Genomic DNA, 6770 nt, shown 5'->3' on the forward strand with positions numbered 1-6770 from the left:
TGGTTATTAATTTGATAAACCATTTGAAAATTTCAAATAAAAGTTTATTATTTAATTTTTTTGAAGGACCTTTATTTTTAAAAATTACTTAATGAAAGAAAATTTAATGAAAAACTACTAAAATTCTTAAGTAGCTTTTAGCTATATGATATATTAAGTCAATTTTATTTTGAAAATCTTACTTAATCATATTAACAAAATATTTTTATTTTTAACTATTTATTCTTTCTTTGAAACTTTTATTGATAAATAATAATTATAAAATCATATCTCTGTTTATAAAATTAAAGATTAGATAAAAATTTATATTTAATTTTCAATTTTATACCAAATAGTTTTTTTATTGACAAATATTAGCTTTTTCAAGCAAAAATATACATATTCTGTTTTCAAATGTATTTTTTTCCTTAAAAATATTTTTATCTAAAATCTACCAATAGTGCATAGCCATCCTCCATTTATTTTGGAAATTTAAAGAAATATACTAAATTTATAATTTCATGTGAGACACACATATGGCATAATTAATCAGATGCCATGACAATATATTGTTGTATGTGAGGGTGACAAACTACTGTAATCAATGAAGACGAAGAAGAAATTTGAAGAAGACACTTCTATGAAGCTTTTTTGCAGGATAATAATTTTTTCACTAAGGTGCAAATAGCTTTTTGAAAACATTATTCCCAAGATAAAATGTCCAAACAAAGGAGATTAAAAATGCACTTCAAATTTTTCTTGAACTCACATGAATCATGAACAAAAAAAAAAAAAAGATTGAAGGAAAACAATATGATTTTTTTAAAGTGATTTTAAATTGTCATAAAATCTAGATTGGAGGAACCTATCCATTAGACACAAAAATCATAGAGTCACCACAAATTTTTTTTGTTTAGGTGTGATTGACCACCTATGTGAATCTATCCTTTATGCCCAAAATTGGTACCATATTAATTATATGTTATCTTGCTTAAGCCTTAATCAAAGATGATTTTTATCATGCGTATCAAAATCATAACTTGGTGATACACAAAATTCTATCAAAATATCAAATAATCATGCAATCATGCAACAAATATTAAAAAAATCATACCATGCAATAATTATCATGCAAAAATCATCATGCAAATATATAATAAATCATACCAAATATCATGTAATAATGTCATACCTAGATCATGCTAAAATATTCATGCAAAAGTATCATGCTAATATATTAATTATCATGCAATAATAATAATAATCATATAAATATAAAATATCATGCAAATCAAATATAATCACACAAATGTATTAGTAATTAAATATAATCTTGCAATTATGCACACAATAAATATAGAAACATGCAATCAAATATCATTCAAATATAATATTAATCATACAATAATATAATATCATATTATGTAAATAAATATATTAATAATCATGCAAATATGCAATTAAATATATTATCATGCAAATAATAATATATAAATCATGCAAATAAACATGCAATTAAATATATAATCATACAAATGATAATATATAAATCTTGCAAATAAATATGTAATCAAATATATAATCATGTAAATAACATGCAATTAAATATATAATCATACAAATAATAATATAGAAATCATACAAATAAATATGTAATGAAATATATAATCATACAAATAATAATATATAAATTATGCAAATAAATATACAATTAAATATATAATCATGGAAATAAACATGCAAATAAACATACAAATAAACATATAATCATGCAAATAATAAATCATGCAAATAAATATATTAATAATCATGCAATCAAATTAAATGTAATCATCCAAATAAATATATTAATAAATCACACAAATAAATATATTAATCATGTAAATATAATATTAATTATGTAAATTCATGCAAAAATAAATACCATACAATAAATATAAAAAATAAAAGTAAGCGATTAAATATTATAAAAGTTATGTTGAATTTTAAAGATTATGAAATGTATAACATCAGTTTCATACTCTATAGTTTTCAATGGCAATGTTACTAATCGCTTCTCCCCAAAAAGGGGTCTTCATCAAGGAGATCCGCTTTCACCCTGTCTTTTCCCCTTATATACTGAAGGTTTATCTGTCATACTGAATCAATACTAGACGAAAGGATGGATCACTGGTGTGAGGGCTAGTCAAATTGGACCCCAAATTACTCACCTCTTTTTTGCAGATGATAGCTTGCTATTCACTAAGGCAAGCCCTATAGAATGTTTAAGGGTGAGCCACATGCTAAAGACTTATGAAGAAAGTTTGGGACAACAGATCAATTTTGAGAAGTCTTTTTTATTTTTCAGCAAAAAAATACCTCTGAAGAATGTCTGGATGGAGTGAAACACATATTTGGAATCCAGGCAACAGAAAATCCAGAAAAACATTTGGGAGTTCCTATCATGGTGGGCAAAGGGAAAAAAACAAGCTTTTCATGGAGATCACTGACAAGATGAAGAGGAGAATTCACCATTGGAGTGGAAAGATGTTGTCAAGAGGGGGGAAAGAAGTCCACATTAAATTAGTACTCCAAGCTGTTCCCATTTATGTCATGAATTGCTTCCTCCTACTTAGGGGCCTGTGTGAAGAGATTGATAGCATAATCAGCAAATTCTGGTGGAGGTCTAAGTCGAATGGGCGGTGTATACACTGGCTTAGCTGGAGCAAATTGCATCATAACAAGGAAGTCGAAGGAATGGGTTTTAGAGAAAAGAAAGTTGGCACTTGATGAGGAGACCATGGTCTTTGGTGCACCAAGTACTAAAGGCTAAGTGTTTCCCAAACACAACTTTTATAGAGGCAAGGCTGCGATCAAATCCATCATGTACATGGCGTAGTGTACTAGCTGTAAGAAGAATATTAGAAGTGGGGCTAAGGTGGAAAGTGGGTGATGGACGCTCAATGAGAAATTGGGAGGATGTTCGAGAAAAACCTTCATAGAAATTGGAACCACGTGAAGGGTGGACTCTGCCCTAAGCCAATACAACTTGGTCTCGGACTTAATGGATCATATAGGAAGGAAATGGAATAAGGACGTCATTAAAAATGTATGCATGGATGAAGACACTCGCATGATATGTGGATTGCCGCTTGGACGGATGGGTTGAGCTGACCAGCAAATATGGGGTCCTGAAAAAAATGGGGAGTATTCAGTAAAAAGTGCCTACAGATTGCTCAACTGAGAAGTGGTATATATCTCAAATATTATGATAGGTAATGGCTTCTGAAAAGGGCTTTGGTGACTAAATATCCCAAGAAAGGTCAAGGCCTTCGGGTGGAGACTAAATTGGGGCATATTACCAATATTCTGTAGCTTACAAAAACGGGGCATTGTGGTCAATGAAACATGTCAGCGATGTGGACGAGGGTGAGACGGTGATGCAAGTGATGAAAAGATGTGGGTCAGCAAAGGCTATATTGAACATGGGAGGATGGAAACAGAATGGATCAGGGAGGATTTGGAAAGAGAGAAAGGACGGCTTCACTGTATAGCCGAGAAAGTGGATGAAAATAGCATGGAAACAGGGCTAATAACGTGTTGGATGATCTGGCACAATAGGAATCTTGTGTGCAAGAATAATGAGATCAAGAATGCGGCTGATAGTATGGTGTTTATGGAAGGATTTATGGAAGAATACAGAAATGTTCAACCCAACAATGTTAGCATGGTAGTAATGGAGAACACCAGATGGAAAGCACTAATACTTGGACGACTCAAAGCCAACTTTGATGGAGCATTGAAAGTAGAGGAAGGCTTTAGTGGGATAGGAGTGGTAATAAGATATGATAGGGGAGATGTGATTGGCACATGTTCAATAACAGTATAGGGTGTAAACGATCCCACAACGGTTGAGGTTTAGACAGCATTAAAGACAATGGAAATGGTGAAAGACATGGGAATCCAGGCTGTTGAGATTGAAGGAGATGCTGTTGTTATTATAAACCAAATCAGAGCTGTGGAGAAACTTTATCAATGGTTGGTGAACTTTTAAAAGATATCAAGATAGTGGGCCAAGAGCTTTAGCATTTCTTTGCTATTCGTACTAGTAGAGCAGCTAATGAGGCAGCTCACAGATTGTCTAAAACTGCTTTTCAACAACTGAGAGAGCCAACTTATTGGTTTAATGAATGTCCTCCGCTTCTTTTAGATGTAATTTATGTTGAGAAACCAAGTTTATGATCTAATGAAGTTACTTTTCAAAAAAAAAAAAAGAAAAGGATTGTAGGTGCAGGATATACATTAGGAATTAAAAACAGCTTGAAATCTTATATCTCATATAAATATATAAAAACTAAAACTTTTGGTAAAAAAAAGAAAAAATTCAATGTGGATAATCTATTTTTTTGACATTTGGATTATTTTAAACAATCACCACATATCTTACATTTAATTATTTCAATTTAACTTCATACATATTTTATTAATTTAAAAAATATTTATTTGGCTAAATTAGGTTGTTTATTTTCTTATAAATATTCAATATTCTTACCTTTTATAAATTTGTTACAATTAAATTATCTTAAATCAATTTCAACTAAATTCAATTCTTAATTTTAAAAATCGAACATGTATAGTATCAATAAGAAATATGTTTTGAAAATATTGACATTTAATGACCAAGATTTTAGTATTTAAAGAAATAATTTGTGTATTTATTAATCTAATTGAATATATATGGCATATAATGCTAAAAATTCAAACCTAAAATAAAAGTCTAATTAGTTGGAAACATATATTCATATTTATTTTTATATAAGTATTAATTATAATCTTATATAAATATATAAAAACTAAAACTTTTGGTAAAAAAAAATTCAATGTGGATATTTTATTTTTTTGACATGTGAATTATTTTGAACAATCACCACATATCTTGCATTTAATTATTTCAATTTGACTTCATATATATTTTATTAATTTAAAAGATATTTATTTGGCTAAATTAGGTTATTTATTTTCTTATAAATATACAATATTCTTGCCTTTTATAAATGTGTTACAATTAAATTATCTTAAATTATTTTCAACCAAATTCAATTTTTAATTTTAAACATCAAACATGTATACTATAAATAAGAAATATGCTTTGAAAGCATTGATTTTTAATGACCATGATTTTTGTATTTAATTAAGAATTAATTTCTGTATTTATTAATCTAAATGAATATACAAGGCATATAATGCTAAAAATTCAAACCTAAAATAAAAGTCTAATTAGTTGGAAACATATTTTCATATTTTTTTCTATATAAGTATTAATTACAATTGGTATAATTTATTGTCTTACAACAATTTTTCAAAATATTAAGTGTAGACTTTTCAAAATAAAAGATATATTACATAAATAATTAATAATCCATTATAATTTTTTGCATAAATTACTCTCAATTTATAAAAATCTCTCAAATTCTTATTATAAATAGAGAATCCTGCATACTAAGAGTACTAGGAGGTTAATCTTCAAAAGCCTCCAAATGTATTGATTTCATTATGATCAAGAAAATTTTGCTCACCAAGTTACATGTCTTTTTATGTTCATAAACTTTTTTTTTTTGTCATGTTTGTCAGTTGATTTTATTTCTCTTTTATTCACTTTTTTCTGCATGTTCATGCTTCACTTAACCATTCATTTTCAGTATTGTCTTTATTTATTTATTTATTTTTTACTTTTGAATGGAATAATTTCATATGTTTTATCTCTTTTTAGTTTTAATCCTTGGAAATTTTGTCAGATTTTCTTCATGACTACTAATGGATGTGAACAAGGTGAGATTTTTAGTTAAGTTTGGAGTTTACTAGAATTTAGCACAAGTTTTTGCCTTCCTATTTACTTTTCATTTACAGTTTTATCCATGTTTAATATGTAATATATGTTTTCAATCTCATTCGCCAAAGAATGCAAATTCAATTTGAACTATTTTGATATTTGTGAATACAATGCAAGGATGGACATGACCAATACAATGGTTTGTTATTATTATTGTGAGTTCTAGATGTCTTGCACCAAAGCAAGGGATAGCATCGAGCAAAAGTTTCTACAAAAAATTGATTTTAAGTGAAATAAATTTCTATCATTTGAAATCAAACATTATTAATTTTATATAAACATCACTATTAGGTGAGACATGATACAAAGCCTTTTTCTTTATATTATATAGGTACATATTGATCTACAATATTTTTATTTTTTCATTATTTTACATTGAAATTTTTTATTTTTTATATAAAATTTACTAGTTATATTATATATAATTGAGTTATATATACAATTGTTTATCTATACATTGCACGGGTTTAAAACTAATAAATATATAAAAATCAAAATTTTGGTAAAAAAAGAAAATGTTCAATGTGGACACTTTATATTATTGATATATGGATGACCTTAAAAAATGTTATGTGTCTTCTAATAAATATATTTTATTTTATTTGGTATATTTTTAATTTAAAAATAATTCCAAAAAAGTAAATTTACTACATTTATTTATTTTTATTATTTACCTTAAATCACTCTCATTAAATTCATATGAAATGTATTAAACTTTGATTGCCATTATTAATAAATAAAATAATTTTATATATCTTTTTTCAATTATAAATATTCAACTCTTAAATTATATCTATTAAAAAAAATACACTTTCCAATTTTTTAAAAGCTTAACCTACTGGCTTTACGTTTTAAGCTATATATGTATATATATTTAATATATTGATTTTAAAATGATTAATAGATAATTAAATCAATTAAA

The sequence above is a fragment of the Durio zibethinus genome, chromosome 18, assembly GCF_047325235.1.
Source record: "Durio zibethinus cultivar Kanyao isolate XHJ-2024 chromosome 18, ASM4732523v1, whole genome shotgun sequence".
Taxonomy (NCBI): Eukaryota; Viridiplantae; Streptophyta; class Magnoliopsida; order Malvales; family Malvaceae; genus Durio; species Durio zibethinus.